At 45.9% G+C, this 20,838-nt stretch overlaps 20 non-coding genes across 20 annotated transcripts; all 20 read right to left on the bottom strand.

Moving 5' to 3' along the window:
* Nucleotides 1–531: 531 nt before the first annotated feature.
* On the bottom strand, nt 532–603 carry TRNAP-UGG (transfer RNA proline (anticodon UGG)). Its single transcript has one exon. It is a non-coding gene; the product is annotated as a tRNA-Pro (tRNA).
* Nucleotides 604–2,632: 2,029 nt separating this feature from the next.
* Nucleotides 2,633–2,704, bottom strand: TRNAP-UGG (transfer RNA proline (anticodon UGG)). Its single transcript has one exon. It is a non-coding gene; the product is annotated as a tRNA-Pro (tRNA).
* Nucleotides 2,705–3,755: 1,051 nt separating this feature from the next.
* On the bottom strand, nt 3,756–3,827 carry TRNAP-UGG (transfer RNA proline (anticodon UGG)). The gene has a single exon. It is a non-coding gene; the product is annotated as a tRNA-Pro (tRNA).
* A 1,049-nt stretch (nt 3,828–4,876) lies between these two features.
* On the bottom strand, nt 4,877–4,950 carry TRNAP-AGG (transfer RNA proline (anticodon AGG)). Its single transcript has one exon. It is a non-coding gene; the product is annotated as a tRNA-Pro (tRNA).
* Nucleotides 4,951–5,372: 422 nt separating this feature from the next.
* On the bottom strand, nt 5,373–5,444 carry TRNAP-CGG (transfer RNA proline (anticodon CGG)). Its single transcript has one exon. It is a non-coding gene; the product is annotated as a tRNA-Pro (tRNA).
* A 1,050-nt stretch (nt 5,445–6,494) lies between these two features.
* On the bottom strand, nt 6,495–6,568 carry TRNAP-AGG (transfer RNA proline (anticodon AGG)). The gene has a single exon. It is a non-coding gene; the product is annotated as a tRNA-Pro (tRNA).
* Nucleotides 6,569–6,990: 422 nt separating this feature from the next.
* Nucleotides 6,991–7,062, bottom strand: TRNAP-CGG (transfer RNA proline (anticodon CGG)). The gene has a single exon. It is a non-coding gene; the product is annotated as a tRNA-Pro (tRNA).
* A 2,676-nt stretch (nt 7,063–9,738) lies between these two features.
* TRNAL-AAG (transfer RNA leucine (anticodon AAG)) lies at nt 9,739–9,812 on the bottom strand. The gene has a single exon. It is a non-coding gene; the product is annotated as a tRNA-Leu (tRNA).
* An 893-nt stretch (nt 9,813–10,705) lies between these two features.
* Nucleotides 10,706–10,777, bottom strand: TRNAP-UGG (transfer RNA proline (anticodon UGG)). The gene has a single exon. It is a non-coding gene; the product is annotated as a tRNA-Pro (tRNA).
* A 1,051-nt stretch (nt 10,778–11,828) lies between these two features.
* On the bottom strand, nt 11,829–11,900 carry TRNAP-UGG (transfer RNA proline (anticodon UGG)). Its single transcript has one exon. It is a non-coding gene; the product is annotated as a tRNA-Pro (tRNA).
* A 1,049-nt stretch (nt 11,901–12,949) lies between these two features.
* Nucleotides 12,950–13,023, bottom strand: TRNAP-AGG (transfer RNA proline (anticodon AGG)). Its single transcript has one exon. It is a non-coding gene; the product is annotated as a tRNA-Pro (tRNA).
* Nucleotides 13,024–13,445: 422 nt separating this feature from the next.
* On the bottom strand, nt 13,446–13,517 carry TRNAP-CGG (transfer RNA proline (anticodon CGG)). Its single transcript has one exon. It is a non-coding gene; the product is annotated as a tRNA-Pro (tRNA).
* Nucleotides 13,518–14,407: 890 nt separating this feature from the next.
* TRNAP-AGG (transfer RNA proline (anticodon AGG)) lies at nt 14,408–14,481 on the bottom strand. Its single transcript has one exon. It is a non-coding gene; the product is annotated as a tRNA-Pro (tRNA).
* A 422-nt stretch (nt 14,482–14,903) lies between these two features.
* Nucleotides 14,904–14,975, bottom strand: TRNAP-CGG (transfer RNA proline (anticodon CGG)). The gene has a single exon. It is a non-coding gene; the product is annotated as a tRNA-Pro (tRNA).
* A 2,678-nt stretch (nt 14,976–17,653) lies between these two features.
* Nucleotides 17,654–17,725, bottom strand: TRNAP-UGG (transfer RNA proline (anticodon UGG)). The gene has a single exon. It is a non-coding gene; the product is annotated as a tRNA-Pro (tRNA).
* An 89-nt stretch (nt 17,726–17,814) lies between these two features.
* Nucleotides 17,815–17,886, bottom strand: TRNAP-UGG (transfer RNA proline (anticodon UGG)). Its single transcript has one exon. It is a non-coding gene; the product is annotated as a tRNA-Pro (tRNA).
* Nucleotides 17,887–17,974: 88 nt separating this feature from the next.
* TRNAP-CGG (transfer RNA proline (anticodon CGG)) lies at nt 17,975–18,046 on the bottom strand. The gene has a single exon. It is a non-coding gene; the product is annotated as a tRNA-Pro (tRNA).
* Nucleotides 18,047–18,135: 89 nt separating this feature from the next.
* Nucleotides 18,136–18,207, bottom strand: TRNAP-UGG (transfer RNA proline (anticodon UGG)). The gene has a single exon. It is a non-coding gene; the product is annotated as a tRNA-Pro (tRNA).
* A 1,371-nt stretch (nt 18,208–19,578) lies between these two features.
* On the bottom strand, nt 19,579–19,652 carry TRNAL-AAG (transfer RNA leucine (anticodon AAG)). Its single transcript has one exon. It is a non-coding gene; the product is annotated as a tRNA-Leu (tRNA).
* Nucleotides 19,653–20,717: 1,065 nt separating this feature from the next.
* On the bottom strand, nt 20,718–20,789 carry TRNAP-AGG (transfer RNA proline (anticodon AGG)). The gene has a single exon. It is a non-coding gene; the product is annotated as a tRNA-Pro (tRNA).
* Between the last annotated feature and the right edge of the window lie 49 nt (nt 20,790–20,838).

The raw sequence follows: 20,838 nt of genomic DNA, 5'->3' as shown, positions 1-20,838 counted from the left end.
TTAACTCGTTGCATTTAAATAGTCACCAAATTACTTCTGCAAAAACTCGTGTCCGTCTGGGATTTGAACCCGGGACCCCTCGCACCCTAAGCGAGTATCATACCCCTAGACCAACGGACGAAATATGACACTGAAACATGCTCAACTCGTAGTCCTACAATTTAACTCGTTGCATTTGAATAGTCACCAAATTACTTCTGCAAAAACTCGTGTCCGTCTGGGATTTGAACCAGGGACCACTCGCACCCTAAGCGAGTATCATACCTCTAGACCAACGGAAGAAATATGACACTGAAACATGCTCAACCTGTAGTCCTACAATTTAACTCGTTGCATTTGAATAGTCACCAAATTACTTCTGCAAAAACTCGGGTCCGTCCGGGATTTGAAACCGGGACCTCTCGCACCCTAAGCGAGTATCATACCTCTAGACCAACGGACGAAGTATGACACTGAAACATGCTCAACTCGTAGTCCTACAATTTAACTCGTTGCATTTGAATAGTCACCAAATTACTTTTGCAAAAACTCGGGTCCGTCCGGGATTTGAACCCGGGACCACTCGCACCCAAAGCGAGTATCATACCCCTAGACCAACGGACCATGTATGAAATAAAACATGCTCAACTCATAGGCCTACCCTGTAGTTAGTTGCATTTAAATAGTCACTAAATTACTTCTGCAAAACTCGGGTCCGTCCGGAATTTGAACCCGGGACTACTCACACCCGAAGCGAGTATCATACCCCTAAACCAACGGACGAAATATGACACTGAAACATGCTCAACTCGTAGTCCTACTATTTAACTAGTTACATTTAAATAGTCACCAAATTACTTCTGCAAAACTCGGGTCCGTCCGGGATTTTAACCGGGGACCCCTCGCACCCTAAGCGAGTATCATACCTCTAGACCAACGGACGAAGTATGACACTGAAACATGCTCAACTCGTAGTCCTACAATTTAACTCGTTGCATTTGAATAGTCACCAAATTACTTCTGCAAAAACTCGGGGCCGTCCGGGATTTTAACCGGGGACCCCTCGCACCCTAAGCGAGTATCATACCCCTAGACCAAAGGACCATGTATGACACTGAAACATGCTACACTCGTAGGCCTACAATTTAACTCGTTGCATTTAAATAGTCACCAAATTACTTCTGCAAAACTCGGGTCCGTCCGGGATTTGAACCCGGGACCACTCACACCCGAAGCGAGTAACATACCCCAAAACCAACGGATCATGTATGACAGCGAGACATGCTCAACTCGTAGGCCTACAATTTAATTAGTTGCATTTAAGTAGTCACCAAATTACTTCTGCAAAACTCGGGTCCGTCCGGAATTTGAACCCGGGACCACTCACACCCGAAGCGAGTATCATACCGCGAGTATCATACCCCTAGACCAACGGACCATGTATGACAGTGAAACATGCTACACTCGTAGGCCTACAATATAACTAGTTGCATTTAAATAGTCACCAAATTACTTCTGCAAAAACTCGTGTCCGTCTGGGATTTGAACCCGGGACCCCTCGCACCCTAAGCGAGTATCATACCCCTAGACCAACGGAAGAAATATGACACTGAAACATGCTCAACTCGTAGGCCTACAATTTAACTCGTTGCATTTAAATAGTCACCAAATTACTTCTGCAAAACTCGGGTCCGTCCGGGATTTGAACCCGGGACTACTCACACCCGAAGCGAGTATCATACCCCTAAACCAACGGACGAAATATGACACTGAAACATGCTCAAGTCGTAGTCCTACTAGTTAACTAGTTACATTTAAATAGTCACCAAATTACTTCTGCAAAAACTCGGGTCCGTCCGGGATTTGAACCCGGGACCACTCACACCCGAAGCGAGTAACATACCCCAAAACCAACGGATCATGTATGACAGCGAGACATTCTCAACTCGTAGTCCTACAATTTAACTCGTTGCATTTGAATAGTCACCAAATTACTTCTGCAAAAACTCGTGTCCGTCTGGGATTTGAACCCGGGACCACTCGCACCCTAAGCGAGTATCATACCTCTAGACCAACGGACGAAGTATGACACTGAAACATGCTACACTCGTAGGCCTACAATTTAACTCGTTGCATTTAAATAGTCACCAAATTACTTCTGCAAAAACTCGTGTCCGTCTGGGATTTGAACCCGGGACCCCTCGCACCCTAAGCGAGTATCATACCCCTAGACCAACGGACGAAATATGACACTGAAACATGCTCAACTCGTAGTCCTACAATTTAACTCGTTGCATTTGAATAGTCACCAAATTACTTCTGCAAAAACTCGTGTCCGTCTGGGATTTGAACCAGGGACCACTCGCACCCTAAGCGAGTATCATACCTCTAGACCAACGGAAGAAATATGACACTGAAACATGCTCAACCTGTAGTCCTACAATTTAACTCGTTGCATTTGAATAGTCACCAAATTACTTCTGCAAAAACTCGGGTCCGTCCGGGATTTGAAACCGGGACCTCTCGCACCCTAAGCGAGTATCATACCTCTAGACCAACGGACGAAGTATGACACTGAAACATGCTCAACTCGTAGTCCTACAATTTAACTCGTTGCATTTGAATAGTCACCAAATTACTTTTGCAAAAACTCGGGTCCGTCCGGGATTTGAACCCGGGACCACTCGCACCCAAAGCGAGTATCATACCCCTAGACCAACGGACCATGTATGAAATAAAACATGCTCAACTCATAGGCCTACCCTGTAGTTAGTTGCATTTAAATAGTCACTAAATTACTTCTGCAAAACTCGGGTCCGTCCGGAATTTGAACCCGGGACTACTCACACCCGAAGCGAGTATCATACCCCTAAACCAACGGACGAAATATGACACTGAAACATGCTCAACTCGTAGTCCTACTATTTAACTAGTTACATTTAAATAGTCACCAAATTACTTCTGCAAAACTCGGGTCCGTCCGGGATTTTAACCGGGGACCCCTCGCACCCTAAGCGAGTATCATACCTCTAGACCAACGGACGAAGTATGACACTGAAACATGCTCAACTCGTAGTCCTACAATTTAACTCGTTGCATTTGAATAGTCACCAAATTACTTCTGCAAAAACTCGGGGCCGTCCGGGATTTTAACCGGGGACCCCTCGCACCCTAAGCGAGTATCATACCCCTAGACCAACGGACCATGTATGACACTGAAACATGCTAAACTCGTAGGCCTACAATATAACTAGTTGCATTTAAATAGTCACCAAATTACTTCTGCAAAAACTCGTGTCCGTCTGGGATTTGAACCCGGGACCCGTCGCACCCTAAGCGAGTATCATACCCCTTGACCAGCGGACCATGTATGACACTGAAACATGCTACACTCGTAGGCCTACAATTTAACTCGTTGCATTTAAATAGTCACCAAATTACTTCTGCAAAACTCGGGTCCGTCCGGGATTTGAACCCGGGACTACTCACACCCGAAGCGAGTATCATACCCCTAAACCAACGGACGAAATATGACACTGAAACATGCTCAAGTCGTAGTCCTACTAGTTAACTAGTTACATTTAAATTGTCACCAAATTACTTCTGCAAAAACTCGGGTCCGTCCGGGATTTGAACCCGGGACTACTCACACCCGAAGCGAGTATCATACCCCTAAACCCACGGACGAAATATGACACTGAAACATGCTCAACTCGTAGTCCTACAATTTAACTCGTTGCATTTGAATAGTCACCAAATTACTTCTGCAAAAACTCGGGTCCGTCCGGGATTTGAACCCGGGACCACTCGCACCCAAAGCGAGTATCATACCCCTAGACCAACGGACCATGTATGAAATAAAACATGCTCAACTCATAGGCCTACCCTGTAGTTAGTTGCATTTAAATAGTCACTAAATTACTTCTGCAAAACTCGGGTCCGTCCGGAATTTGAACCCGGGACTACTCACACCCGAAGCGAGTATCATACCCCTAAACCAACGGACGAAATATGACACTGAAACATGCTCAACTCGTAGTCCTACTATTTAACTAGTTACATTTAAATAGTCACCAAATTACTTCTGCAAAACTCGGGTCCGTCCGGGATTTTAACCGGGGACCCCTCGCACCCTAAGCGAGTATCATACCTCTAGACCAACGGACGAAGTATGACACTGAAACATGCTCAACTCGTAGTCCTACAATTTAACTCGTTGCATTTGAATAGTCACCAAATTACTTCTGCAAAAACTCGGGGCCGTCCGGGATTTTAACCGGGGACCCCTCGCACCCTAAGCGAGTATCATACCCCTAGACCAACGGACCATGTATGACACTGAAACATGCTAAACTCGTAGGCCTACAATATAACTAGTTGCATTTAAATAGTCACCAAATTACTTCTGCAAAAACTCGTGTCCGTCTGGGATTTGAACCCGGGACCCGTCGCACCCTAAGCGAGTATCATACCCCTAGACCAACGGACCATGTATGACACTGAAACATGCTACACTCGTAGGCCTACAATTTAACTCGTTGCATTTAAATAGTCACCAAATTACTTCTGCAAAACTCGGGTCCGTCCGGGATTTGAACCCGGGACTACTCACACCCGAAGCGAGTATCATACCCCTAAACCAACGGACGAAATATGACACTGAAACATGCTCAAGTCGTAGTCCTACTAGTTAACTAGTTACATTTAAATTGTCACCAAATTACTTCTGCAAAAACTCGGGTCCGTCCGGGATTTGAACCCGGGACCACTCACACCCGAAGCGAGTAACATACCCCAAAACCAACGGATCATGTATGACAGCGAGACATTCTCAACTCGTAGTCCTACAATTTAACTCGTTGCATTTGAATATTCACCAAATTACTTCTGCAAAAACTCGGGTCCGTCCGGGATTTGAACCCGGGACCACTCGCACCCTAAGCGAGTATCATACCTCTAGACCAACGGACGAAGTATGACACTGAAACATGCTACACTCGTAGGCCTACAATTTAACTCGTTGCATTTAAATAGTCACCAAATTACTTCTGCAAAACTCGGGTCCGTCCGGGATTTGAACCCGGGACCACTCACACCCGAAGCGAGTAACATACCCCAAAACCAACGGATCATGTATGACAGCGAGACATGCTCAACTCGTAGGCCTACAATTTAATTAGTTGCATTTAAGTAGTCACCAAATTACTTCTGCAAAACTCGGGTCCGTCCGGAATTTGAACCCGGGACCACTCACACCCGAAGCGAGTATCATACCGCGAGTATCATACCCCTAGACCAACGGACCATGTATGACACTGAAACATGCTACACTCGTAGGCCTACAATATAACTAGTTGCATTTAAATAGTCACCAAATTACTTCTGCAAAACTCGGGTCCGTCCGGGATTTGAACCCGGGACCACTCACACCCGAAGCGAGTATCATACCCCTAGACCAACGGACCATGTATGACACTGAAACATGCTACACTCGTAGGCCTACAATATAACTCGTTGCATTTAAATAGTCACCAAATTACTTCTGCAAAACTCGGGTCCGTCCGAGATTTGAACCCGGGACTACTCACACCCGAAGCGAGTATCATACCCCTAAACCAACGGACGAAATATGACACTGAAACATGCTCAACTCGTAGTCCTACTATTTAACTAGTTACATTTAAATAGTCACCAAATTACTTCTGCAAAACTCGGGTCCGTCCGGGATTTTAACCGGGGACCCCTCGCACCCTAAGCGAGTATCATACCTCTAGACCAACGGACGAAGTATGACACTGAAACATGCTCAACTCGTAGTCCTACAATTTAACTCGTTGCATTTGAATAGTCACCAAATTACTTCTGCAAAAACTCGGGGCCGTCCGGGATTTTAACCGGGGACCCCTCGCACCCTAAGCGAGTATCATACCCCTAGACCAACGGACCATGTATGACACTGAAACATGCTAAACTCGTAGGCCTACAATATAACTAGTTGCATTTAAATAGTCACCAAATTACTTCTGCAAAAACTCGTGTCCGTCTGGGATTTGAACCCGGGACCCGTCGCACCCTAAGCGAGTATCATACCCCTAGACCAACGGACCATGTATGACACTGAAACATGCTACACTCGTAGGCCTACAATTTAACTCGTTGCATTTAAATAGTCACCAAATTACTTCTGCAAAACTCGGGTCCGTCCGGGATTTGAACCCGGGACTACTCACACCCGAAGCGAGTATCATACCCCTAAACCAACGGACGAAATATGACACTGAAACATGCTCAAGTCGTAGTCCTACTAGTTAACTAGTTACATTTAAATTGTCACCAAATTACTTCTGCAAAAACTCGGGTCCGTCCGGGATTTGAACCCGGGACCACTCACACCCGAAGCGAGTAACAAACCCCAAAACCAACGGATCATGTATGACAGCGAGACATTCTCAACTCGTAGTCCTACAATTTAACTCGTTGCATTTGAATAGTCACCAAATTACTTCTGCAAAAACTCGGGTCCGTCCGGGATTTGAACCCGGGACCACTCGCACCCTAAGCGAGTATCATACCTCTAGACCAACGGACGAAGTATGACACTGAAACATGCTACACTCGTAGGCCTACAATTTAACTCGTTGCATTTAAATAGTCACCAAATTACTTCTGCAAAACTCGGGTCCGTCCGGGATTTGAACCCGGGACCACTCACACCCGAAGCGAGTAACATACCCCAAAACCAACGGATCATGTATGACAGCGAGACATGCTCAACTCGTAGGCCTACAATTTAATTAGTTGCATTTAAGTAGTCACCAAATTACTTCTGCAAAACTCAGGTCCGTCCGGAATTTGAACCCGGGACCACTCACACCCGAAGCGAGTATCATACCGCGAGTATCATACCCCTAGACCAACGGACCATGTATGACACTGAAACATGCTACACTCGTAGGCCTACAATATAACTAGTTGCATTTAAATAGTCACCAAATTACTTCTGCAAAACTCGGGTCCGTCCGGGATTTGAACCCGGGACCACTCACACCCGAAGCGAGTATCATACCCCTAGACCAACGGACCATGTATGACACGGAAACATGCTACACTCGTAGGCCTACAATATAACTCGTTGCATTTAAATACTCACCAAATTACTTCTGCAAAACTCGGGTCCGTCCGGGATTTGAACCCGGGACTACTCACACCCGAAGCGAGTATCATACCCCTAAACCAACGGACGAAATATGACACTGAAACATGCTCAACTCGTAGTCCTACTATTTAACTAGTTACATTTAAATAGTCACCAAATTACTTCTGCAAAACTCGGGTCCGTCCGGGATTTTAACCGGGGACCCCTCGCACCCTAAGCGAGTATCATACCTCTAGACCAACGGACGAAGTATGACACTGAAACATGCTCAACTCGTAGTCCTACAATTTAACTCGTTGCATTTGAATAGTCACCAAATTACTTCTGCAAAAACTCGGGGCCGTCCGGGATTTTAACCGGGGACCCCTCGCACCCTAAGCGAGTATCATACCCCTAGACCAACGGACCATGTATGACACTGAAACATGCTAAACTCGTAGGCCTACAATATAACTAGTTGCATTTAAATAGTCACCAAATTACTTCTGCAAAAACTCGTGTCTCGTGTCCGTCTGGGATTTGAACCCGGGACCCGTCGCACCCTAAGCGAGTATCATACCCCTAAACCAAAGGACCATGTATGACACTGAAACATGCTACACTCGTAGGCCTACAATTTAACTCGTTGCATTTAAATAGTCACCAAATTACTTCTGCAAAACTCGGGTCCGTCCGGGATTTGAACCCGGGACCACTCACACCCGAAGCGAGTAACATACCCCAAAACCAACGGATCATGTATGACAGCGAGACATGCTCAACTCGTAGGCCTACAATTTAATTAGTTGCATTTAAGTAGTCACCAAATTACTTCTGCAAAACTCGGGTCCGTCCGGAATTTGAACCCCGGACCACTCACACCCGAAGCGAGTATCATACCGCGAGTATCATACCCCTAGACCAACGGACCATGTATGACACTGAAACATGCTACACTCGTAGGCCTACAATATAACTAGTTGCATTTAAATAGTCACCAAATTACTTCTGCAAAACTCGGGTCCGTCCGGGATTTGAACCCGGGACTACTCACACCCGAAGCGAGTATCATACCCCTAAACCAACGGACGAAATATGACACTGAAACATGCTCAAGTCGTAGTCCTACTAGTTAACTAGTTACATTTAAATAGTCACCAAATTACTTCTGCAAAAACTCGGGTCCGTCCGGGATTTGAACCCGGGACCACTCACACCCGAAGCGAGTAACATACCCCAAAACCAACGGATCATGTATGACAGCGAGACATTCTCAACTCGTAGTCCTACAATTTAACTCGTTGCATTTGAATAGTCACCAAATTACTTCTGCAAAAACTCGTGTCCGTCTGGGATTTGAACCCGGGACCCCTCGCACCCTAAGCGAGTATCATACCCCTAGACCAACGGTAGAAATATGACACTGAAACATGCTCAACTCGTAGGCCTACAATTTAACTCGTTGCATTTAAATAGTCACCAAATTACTTCTGCAAAACTCGGGTCCGTCCGGGATTTGAACCCGGGACTAATCACACCCGAAGCGAGTATCATACCCCTAAACCAACGGACGAAATATGACACTGAAACATGCTCAAGTCGTAGTCCTACTAGTTAACTAGTTACATTTAAATAGTCACCAAATTACTTCTGCAAAAACTCGGGTCCGTCCGGGATTTGAACCCGGGACCACTCACACCCGAAGCGAGTAACATACCCCAAAACCAACGGATCATGTATGACAGCGAGACATTCTCAACTCGTAGTCCTACAATTTAACTCGTTGCATTTGAATAGTCACCAAATTACTTCTGCAAAAACTCGTGTCCGTCTGGGATTTGAACCCGGGACCACTCGCACCCTAAGCGAGTATCATACCTCTAGACCAACGGACGAAGTATGACACTGAAACATGCTACACTCGTAGGCCTACAATTTAACTCGTTGCATTTAAATAGTCACCAAATTACTTCTGCAAAAACTCGTGTCCGTCTGGGATTTGAACCCGGGACCCCTCGCACCCTAAGCGAGTATCATACCCCTAGACCAACGGACGAAATATGACACTGAAACATGCTCAACTCGTAGGCCTACAATTTAACTCGTTGCATTTAAATAGTCACCAAATTACTTCTGCAAAACTCGGGTCCGTCCGGGATTTGAACCCGGGACTACTCACACGCGAAGCGAGTATCATACCCCTAAACCCACGGACGAAGTATGACACTGAAACATGCTCAACTCGTAGTCCTACTATTTAACTAGTTACATTTAAAGAGTCACCAAATTACTTCTGCAAAACTTGGGTCCGTCCGGGATTTGAACCCGGGACCACTCACACCCGAATCGAGTAACATACCCCAAAACTAACGGATCATGTATGACAGCGAGACATGCTCAACTCGTAGGCCTACAATTTAATTAGTTGCATTTAAGTAGTCACCAAATTACTTCTGCAAAAACTCGTGTCCGTCTGGGATTTGAACCCGGGACCCCTCGCACCCCAAGCGAGTATCATACCCCTAGACCAACGGAAGAAATATGACACTGAAACATGCTCAACCTGTAGTCCTACAATTTAACTCGTTGCATTTGAATAGTCACCAAATTACTTCTGCAAAAACTCGGGTCCGGCCGGGATTTGAACCCGGGACCTCTCGCACCTTAAGCGAGTGTCATACCTCTAGACCAACGGACGAAGTATGACACTGAAACATGCTCAACTCGTAGTCCTACAATTTAACTCGTTGCATTTGAATAGTCACCAAATTACTTCTGCAAAAACTCGGGTCCGTCCGGGATTTGAACCCGGGACCACTCGCACCCAAAGCGAGTATCATTTCCCTAGACCAACGGACCATGTATGAAATAAAACATGCTCAACTCATAGGCCTACCCTGTAGTTAGTTGCATTTAAATAGTCACCAAATTACTTCTGCAAAAACTCGGGTCCGTCCGGAATTTGAACCCGGGACCACTCGCACCCTAAGCGAGTATCATACCTCTAGACCAACGGACGAAGTATGACACTGAAACATGCTACACTCGTAGGCCTACAATTTAACTCGTTGCATTTAAATAGTCACCAAATTACTTCTGCAAAAACTCGTGTCCGTCTGGGATTTGAACCCGGGACCCCTCGCACCCTAAGCGAGTATCATACCCCTAGACCAACGGACGAAATATGACACTGAAACATGCTCAACTCGTAGTCCTACAATTTAACTCGTTGCATTTGAATAGTCACCAAATTACTTCTGCAAAAACTCGTGTCCGTCTGGGATTTGAACCAGGGACCACTCGCACCCTAAGCGAGTATCATACCTCTAGACCAACGGAAGAAATATGACACTGAAACATGCTCAACCTGTAGTCCTACAATTTAACTCGTTGCATTTGAATAGTCACCAAATTACTTCTGCAAAAACTCGGGTCCGTCCGGGATTTGAAACCGGGACCTCTCGCACCCTAAGCGAGTATCATACCTCTAGACCAACGGACGAAGTATGACACTGAAACATGCTCAACTCGTAGTCCTACAATTTAACTCGTTGCATTTGAATAGTCACCAAATTACTTTTGCAAAAACTCGGGTCCGTCCGGGATTTGAACCCGGGACCACTCGCACCCAAAGCGAGTATCATACCCCTAGACCAACGGACCATGTATGAAATAAAACATGCTCAACTCATAGGCCTACCCTGTAGTTAGTTGCATTTAAATAGTCACTAAATTACTTCTGCAAAACTCGGGTCCGTCCGGAATTTGAACCCGGGACTACTCACACCCGAAGCGAGTATCATACCCCTAAACCAACGGACGAAATATGACACTGAAACATGCTCAACTCGTAGTCCTACTATTTAACTAGTTACATTTAAATAGTCACCAAATTACTTCTGCAAAACTCGGGTCCGTCCGGGATTTTAACCGGGGACCCCTCGCACCCTAAGCGAGTATCATACCTCTAGACCAACGGACGAAGTATGACACTGAAACATGCTCAACTCGTAGTCCTACAATTTAACTCGTTGCATTTGAATAGTCACCAAATTACTTCTGCAAAAACTCGGGGCCGTCCGGGATTTTAACCGGGGACCCCTCGCACCCTAAGCGAGTATCATACCCCTAGACCAACGGACCATGTATGACACTGAAACATGCTAAACTCGTAGGCCTACAATATAACTAGTTGCATTTAAATAGTCACCAAATTACTTCTGCAAAAACTCGTGTCCGTCTGGGATTTGAACCCGGGACCCGTCGCACCCTAAGCGAGTATCATACCCCTTGACCAGCGGACCATGTATGACACTGAAACATGCTACACTCGTAGGCCTACAATTTAACTCGTTGCATTTAAATAGTCACCAAATTACTTCTGCAAAACTCGGGTCCGTCCGGGATTTGAACCCGGGACTACTCACACCCGAAGCGAGTATCATACCCCTAAACCAACGGACGAAATATGACACTGAAACATGCTCAAGTCGTAGTCCTACTAGTTAACTAGTTACATTTAAATTGTCACCAAATTACTTCTGCAAAAACTCGGGTCCGTCCGGGATTTGAACCCGGGACTACTCACACCCGAAGCGAGTATCATACCCCTAAACCCACGGACGAAATATGACACTGAAACATGCTCAACTCGTAGTCCTACAATTTAACTCGTTGCATTTGAATAGTCACCAAATTACTTCTGCAAAAACTCGGGTCCGTCCGGGATTTGAACCCGGGACCACTCGCACCCAAAGCGAGTATCATACCCCTAGACCAACGGACCATGTATGAAATAAAACATGCTCAACTCATAGGCCTACCCTGTAGTTAGTTGCATTTAAATAGTCACTAAATTACTTCTGCAAAACTCGGGTCCGTCCGGAATTTGAACCCGGGACTACTCACACCCGAAGCGAGTATCATACCCCTAAACCAACGGACGAAATATGACACTGAAACATGCTCAACTCGTAGTCCTACTATTTAACTAGTTACATTTAAATAGTCACCAAATTACTTCTGCAAAACTCGGGTCCGTCCGGGATTTTAACCGGGGACCCCTCGCACCCTAAGCGAGTATCATACCTCTAGACCAACGGACGAAGTATGACACTGAAACATGCTCAACTCGTAGTCCTACAATTTAACTCGTTGCATTTGAATAGTCACCAAATTACTTCTGCAAAAACTCGGGGCCGTCCGGGATTTTAACCGGGGACCCCTCGCACCCTAAGCGAGTATCATACCCCTAGACCAACGGACCATGTATGACACTGAAACATGCTAAACTCGTAGGCCTACAATATAACTAGTTGCATTTAAATAGTCACCAAATTACTTCTGCAAAAACTCGTGTCCGTCTGGGATTTGAACCCGGGACCCGTCGCACCCTAAGCGAGTATCATACCCCTAGACCAACGGACCATGTATGACACTGAAACATGCTACACTCGTAGGCCTACAATTTAACTCGTTGCATTTAAATAGTCACCAAATTACTTCTGCAAAACTCGGGTCCGTCCGGGATTTGAACCCGGGACTACTCACACCCGAAGCGAGTATCATACCCCTAAACCAACGGACGAAATATGACACTGAAACATGCTCAAGTCGTAGTCCTACTAGTTAACTAGTTACATTTAAATTGTCACCAAATTACTTCTGCAAAAACTCGGGTCCGTCCGGGATTTGAACCCGGGACCACTCACACCCGAAGCGAGTAACATACCCCAAAACCAACGGATCATGTATGACAGCGAGACATTCTCAACTCGTAGTCCTACAATTTAACTCGTTGCATTTGAATATTCACCAAATTACTTCTGCAAAAACTCGGGTCCGTCCGGGATTTGAACCCGGGACCACTCGCACCCTAAGCGAGTATCATACCTCTAGACCAACGGACGAAGTATGACACGGAAACATGCTACACTCGTAGGCCTACAATTTAACTCGTTGCATTTAAATAGTCACCAAATTACTTCTGCAAAACTCGGGTCCGTCCGGGATTTGAACCCGGGACCACTCACACCCGAAGCGAGTAACATACCCCAAAACCAACGGATCATGTATGACAGCGAGACATGCTCAACTCGTAGGCCTACAATTTAATTAGTTGCATTTAAGTAGTCACCAAATTACTTCTGCAAAACTCGGGTCCGTCCGGAATTTGAACCCGGGACCACTCACACCCGAAGCGAGTATCATACCGCGAGTATCATACCCCTAGACCAACGGACCATGTATGACACTGAAACATGCTACACTCGTAGGCCTACAATATAACTAGTTGCATTTAAATAGTCACCAAATTACTTCTGCAAAACTCGGGTCCGTCCGGGATTTGAACCCGGGACCACTCACACCCGAAGCGAGTATCATACCCCTAGACCAACGGACCATGTATGACACTGAAACATGCTACACTCGTAGGCCTACAATATAACTCGTTGCATTTAAATAGTCACCAAATTACTTCTGCAAAACTCGGGTCCGTCCGAGATTTGAACCCGGGACTACTCACACCCGAAGCGAGTATCATACCCCTAAACCAACGGACGAAATATGACACTGAAACATGCTCAACTCGTAGTCCTACAATTTAACTCGTTGCATTTGAATAGTCACCAAATTACTTCTGCAAAAACTCGGGGCCGTCCGGGATTTTAACCGGGGACCCCTCGCACCCTAAGCGAGTATCATACCCCTAGACCAACGGACCATGTATGACACTGAAACATGCTAAACTCGTAGGCCTACAATATAACTAGTTGCATTTAAATAGTCACCAAATTACTTCTGCAAAAACTCGTGTCCGTCTGGGATTTGAACCCGGGACCCGTCGCACCCTAAGCGAGTATCATACCCCTAGACCAACGGACCATGTATGACACTGAAACATGCTACACTCGTAGGCCTACAATTTAACTCGTTGCATTTAAATAGTCACCAAATTACTTCTGCAAAACTCGGGTCCGTCCGGGATTTGAACCCGGGACTACTCACACCCGAAGCGAGTATCATACCCCTAAACCAACGGACGAAATATGACACTGAAACATGCTCAAGTCGTAGTCCTACTAGTTAACTAGTTACATTTAAATTGTCACCAAATTACTTCTGCAAAAACTCGGGTCCGTCCGGGATTTGAACCCGGGACCACTCACACCCGAAGCGAGTAACATACCCCAAAACCAACGGATCATGTATGACAGCGAGACATTCTCAACTCGTAGTCCTACAATTTAACTCGTTGCATTTGAATAGTCACCAAATTACTTCTGCAAAAACTCGGGTCCGTCCGGGATTTGAACCCGGGACCACTCGCACCCTAAGCGAGTATCATACCTCTAGACCAACGGACGAAGTATGACACTGAAACATGCTACACTCGTAGGCCTACAATTTAACTCGTTGCATTTAAATAGTCACCAAATTACTTCTGCAAAACTCGGGTCCGTCCGGGATTTGAACCCGGGACCACTCACACCCGAAGCGAGTAACATACCCCAAAACCAACGGATCATGTATGACAGCGAGACATGCTCAACTCGTAGGCCTACAATTTAATTAGTTGCATTTAAGTAGTCACCAAATTACTTCTGCAAAACTCAGGTCCGTCCGGAATTTGAACCCGGGACCACTCACACCCGAAGCGAGTATCATACCGCGAGTATCATACCCCTAGACCAACGGACCATGTATGACACTGAAACATGCTACACTCGTAGGCCTACAATATAACTAGTTGCATTTAAATAGTCACCAAATTACTTCTGCAAAACTCGGGTCCGTCCGGGATTTGAACCCGGGACCACTCACACCCGAAGCGAGTATCATACCCCTAGACCAACGGACCATGTATGACACGGAAACATGCTACACTCGTAGGCCTACAATATAACTCGTTGCATTTAAATACTCACCAAATTACTTCTGCAAAACTCGGGTCCGTCCGGGATTTGAACCCGGGACTACTCACACCCGAAGCGAGTATCATACCCCTAAACCAACGGACGAAATATGACACTGAAACATGCTCAACTCGTAGTCCTACTATTTAACTAGTTACATTTAAATAGTCACCAAATTACTTCTGCAAAACTCGGGTCCGTCCGGGATTTTAACCGGGGACCCCTCGCACCCTAAGCGAGTATCATACCTCTAGACCAACGGACGAAGTATGACACTGAAACATGCTCAACTCGTAGTCCTACAATTTAACTCGTTGCATTTGAATAGTCACCAAATTACTTCTGCAAAAACTCGGGGCCGTCCGGGATTTTAACCGGGGACCCCTCGCACCCTAAGCGAGTATCATACCCCTAGACCAACGGACCATGTATGACACTGAAACATGCTAAACTCGTAGGCCTACAATATAACTAGTTGCATTTAAATAGTCACCAAATTACTTCTGCAAAAACTCGTGTCTCGTGTCCGTCTGGGATTTGAACCCGGGACCCGTCGCACCCTAAGCGAGTATCATACCCCTAAACCAAAGGACCATGTATGACACTGAAACATGCTACACTCGTAGGCCTACAATTTAACTCGTTGCATTTAAATAGTCACCAAATTACTTCTGCAAAACTCGGGTCCGTCCGGGATTTGAACCCGGGACCACTCACACCCGAAGCGAGTAACATACCCCAAAACCAACGGATCATGTATGACAGCGAGACATGCTCAACTCGTAGGCCTACAATTTAATTAGTTGCATTTAAGTAGTCACCAAATTACTTCTGCAAAACTCGGGTCCGTCCGGAATTTGAACCCCGGACCACTCACACCCGAAGCGAGTATCATACCGCGAGTATCATACCCCTAGACCAACGGACCATGTATGACACTGAAACATGCTACACTCGTAGGCCTACAATATAACTAGTTGCATTTAAATAGTCACCAAATTACTTCTGCAAAACTCGGGTCCGTCCGGGATTTGAACCCGGGACTACTCACACCCGAAGCGAGTATCATACCCCTAAACCAACGGACGAAATATGACACTGAAACATGCTCAAGTCGTAGTCCTACTAGTTAACTAGTTACATTTAAATAGTCACCAAATTACTTCTGCAAAAACTCGGGTCCGTCCGGGATTTGAACCCGGGACCACTCACACCCGAAGCGAGTAACATACCCCAAAACCAACGGATCATGTATGACAGCGAGACATTCTCAACTCGTAGTCCTACAATTTAACTCGTTGCATTTGAATAGTCACCAAATTACTTCTGCAAAAACTCGTGTCCGTCTGGGATTTGAACCCGGGACCCCTCGCACCCTAAGCGAGTATCATACCCCTAGACCAACGGTAGAAATATGACACTGAAACATGCTCAACTCGTAGGCCTACAATTTAACTCGTTGCATTTAAATAGTCACCAAATTACTTCTGCAAAACTCGGGTCCGTCCGGGATTTGAACCCGGGACTAATCACACCCGAAGCGAGTATCATACCCCTAAACCAACGGACGAAATATGACACTGAAACATGCTCAAGTCGTAGTCCTACTAGTTAACTAGTTACATTTAAATAGTCACCAAATTACTTCTGCAAAAACTCGGGTCCGTCCGGGATTTGAACCCGGGACCACTCACACCCGAAGCGAGTAACATACCCCAAAACCAACGGATCATGTATGACAGCGAGACATTCTCAACTCGTAGTACTACAATTTAACTCGTTGCATTTGAATAGTCACCAAATTACTTCTGCAAAAACTCGTGTCCGTCTGGGATTTGAACCCGGGACCACTCGCACCCTAAGCGAGTATCATACCTCTAGACCAACGGACGAAGTATGACACTGAAACATGCTACACTCGTAGGCCTACAATTTAACTCGTTGCATTTAAGTAGTCACCAAATTACTTCTGCAAAAACTCGTGTCCGTCTGGGATTTGAACCCGGGACCCCTCGCACCCTAAGCGAGTATCATACCCCTAGACCAACGGACGAAATATGACACTGAAACATGCTCAACTCGTAGGCCTACAATTTAACTCGTTGCATTTAAATAGTCACCAAATTACTTCTGCAAAACTCGGGTCCGTCCGGGATTTGAACCCGGGACTACTCACACGCGAAGCGAGTATCATACCCCTAAACCCACGGACGAAGTATGACACTGAAACATGCTCAACTCGTAGTCCTACTATTTAACTAGTTACATTTAAAGAGTCACCAAATTACTTCTGCAAAACTTGGGTCCGTCCGGGATTTGAACCCGGGACCACTCACACCCGAATCGAGTAACATACCCCAAAACTAACGGATCATGTATGACAGCGAGACATGCTCAACTCGTAGGCCTACAATTTAATTAGTTGCATTTAAGTAGTCACCAAATTACTTCTGCAAAAACTCGTGTCCGTCTGGGATTTGAACCCGGGACCCCTCGCACCCCAAGCGAGTATCATACCCCTAGACCAACGGAAGAAATATGACACTGAAACATGCTCAACTCGTAGTCCTACAATTTAACTCGTTGCATTTGAATAGTCACCAAATTACTTCTGCAAAAACTCGGGTCCGTCCGGGATTTGAACCCGGGACCACTCGCACCCAAAGCGAGTATCATACCCCTAGGCCAACGGACCATGCATGACACTGAAACATGCTCAACTCGTAGGCCTACAATATAACTAGTGGCATTTGAATAGTCACTAAATTACCTCTGCAAAAACTCGGGTCCGTCCGGGATTTGAACCCGGGACCACTCACACCCAAAGCGAGTATCATACCCCTAGACCAACGGACCATGTATGAAATAAAACATGCTCAACTCATAGGCCTACCCTGTAGTTAGTCGCATTTAAATAGTCACTAAATTACCTCTGCAAAAACTCGGGTCCGTCCGGGATTTGAACCCGGGACCACTCACACCCGAAGCGAGTATCATACCCCTAGGCCAACGGACCATGCATGACACTGAAACATGCTCAACTCGTAGGCCTACAATATAACTAGTTGCATTTGAATAGTCACTAAATTACCTCTGCAAAAACTCGGGTCCGTCCGGGATTTGAACCCGGGACCACTCACACCCAAAGCGAGTATCATACCCCTAGACCAACGGACCATGTATGAAATAAAACATGCTCAACTCATAGGCCTACCCTGTAGTTAGTTGCATTTAAATAGTCACTAAATTACCTCTGCAAAAACTCGTGTCCGTCTGGGATTTGAACCCGAGACCCCTCGCACCCTAGGCGAGTATCATACCCCTAGACCAACGGACGAAATATGACACTGAAACATGCTCAACTCGTAGGCCTACAATTTAACTCGTTGCATTTAAATAGTCACCAAATTACTTCTGCATAACTCGGGTCCGTCCGGGATTTGAACCCGGGACTACTCACACCCGAAGCGAGTATCATACCCCTAAACCCACGGACGAAGTATGACACTGAAACATGCTCAACTCGTAGTCCTACTATTTAACTAGTTACATTTAAATAGTCACCAAATTACTTCTGCAAAAACTCGGGTCCGTCCGGGATTTGAACCCGGGACCACTCACACCCGAAGCGAGTAACATACCCCAAAACCAACGGATCATGTATGACAGCGAGACATTCTCAACTCGTAGTACTACAATTTAACTCGTTGCATTTGAATAGTCACCAAATTACTTCTGCAAAAACTCGTGTCCGTCTGGGATTTGAACCCGGGACCACTCGCACCCTAAGCGAGTATCATACCTCTAGACCAACGGACGAAGTATGACACTGAAACATGCTACACTCGTAGGCCTACAATTTAACTCGTTGCATTTAAATAGTCACCAAATTACTTCTGCAAAAACTCGTGTCCGTCTGGGATTTGAACCCGGGACCCCTCGCACCCTAAGCGAGTATCATACCCCTAGACCAACGGACGAAATATGACACTGAAACATGCTCAACTCGTAGGCCTACAATTTAACTCGTTGCATTTAAATAGTCACCAAATTACTTCTGCAAAACTCGGGTCCGTCCGGGATTTGAACCCGGGACTACTCACACGCGAAGCGAGTATCATACCCCTAAACCCACGGACGAAGTATGACACTGAAACATGCTCAACTCGTAGTCCTACTATTTAACTAGTTACATTTAAAGAGTCACCAAATTACTTCTGCAAAACTTGGGTCCGTCCGGGATTTGAACCCGGGACCACTCACACCCGAATCGAGTAACATACCCCAAAACTAACGGATCATGTATGACAGCGAGACATGCTCAACTCGTAGGCCTACAATTTAATTAGTTGCATTTAAGTAGTCACCAAATTACTTCTGCAAAAACTCGTGTCCGTCTGGGATTTGAACCCGGGACCCCTCGCACCCCAAGCGAGTATCATACCCCTAGACCAACGGAAGAAATATGACACTGAAACATGCTCAACCTGTAGTCCTACAATTTAACTCGTTGCATTTGAATAGTCACCAAATTACTTCTGCAAAAACTCGGGTCCGGCCGGGATTTGAACCCGGGACCTCTCGCACCTTAAGCGAGTGTCATACCTCTAGACCAACGGACGAAGTATGACACTGAAACATGCTCAACTCGTAGTCCTACAATTTAACTCGTTGCATTTGAATAGTCACCAAATTACTTCTGCAAAAACTCGGGTCCGTCCGGGATTTGAACCCGGGACCACTCGCACCCAAAGCGAGTATCATTTCCCTAGACCAACGGACCATGTATGAAATAAAACATGCTCAACTCATAGGCCTACCCTGTAGTTAGTTGCATTTAAATAGTCACTAAATTACTTCTGCAAAACTCGGGTCCGTCCGGAATTTGAACCCGGGACCACTCACACCCGAAGCGAGTATCATACCGCAAGTATCATACCCCTAGACCAACGGACCATGTATGACACTGAAACATGCTACACTCGTAGGCCTACAATATAACTAGTTGCATTTAAATAGTCACCAAATTACTTCTGCAAAAACTCGTGTCCGTCTGGGATTTGAACCCGAGACCCCTCGCACCCTAGGCGAGTATCATACCCCTAGACCAACGGACGAAATATGACACTGAAACATGCTCAACTCGTAGGCCTACAATTTAACTCGTTGCATTTAAATAGTCACCAAATTACTTCTGCATAACTCGGGTCCGTCCGGGATTTGAACCCGGGACTACTCACACCCGAAGCGAGTATCATACCCCTAAACCCACGGACGAAGTATGACACTGAAACATGCTCAACTCGTAGTCCTACTATTTAACTAGTTACATTTAAATAGTCACCAAATTACTTCTGCAAAACTTGGGTCCGTCCGGGATTTGAACCCGGGACCACTCACACCCGAATCGAGTAACATACCCCAAAACTAACGGATCATGTATGACAGCGAGACATGCTCAACTCGTAGGCCTACAATTTAATTAGTTGCATTTAAGTAGTCACCCAATTACTTCTGCAAAAACTCGTGTCCGTCTGGGATTTGAACCCGGGACCCCTCGCACCCTAAGCGAGTATCATACCCCTAGACCAACGGAAGAAATATGACACTGAAACATGCTCAACCTGTAGTCCTACAATTTAACTCGTTGCATTTGAATAGTCACCTAATTACTTCTGCAAAAACTCTGGTCCGTCCGGGATTTGAACCCGGGACCTCTCGCACCCTAAGCGAGTGTCATACCTCTAGACCAACGGACGAAGTATGACACTGAAACATGCTCAACTCGTAGTCCTACAATTTAACTCG

This window comes from Phalangium opilio, unplaced genomic scaffold, assembly GCF_054372755.1.
Source record: "Phalangium opilio isolate 3A_F unplaced genomic scaffold, DU_Popi_V2 ptg000022l_1, whole genome shotgun sequence".
Lineage (NCBI taxonomy): Eukaryota > Metazoa > Arthropoda > Arachnida > Opiliones > Phalangiidae > Phalangium > Phalangium opilio.
This window is presented reverse-complemented; position numbering and strand designations above follow the sequence as displayed.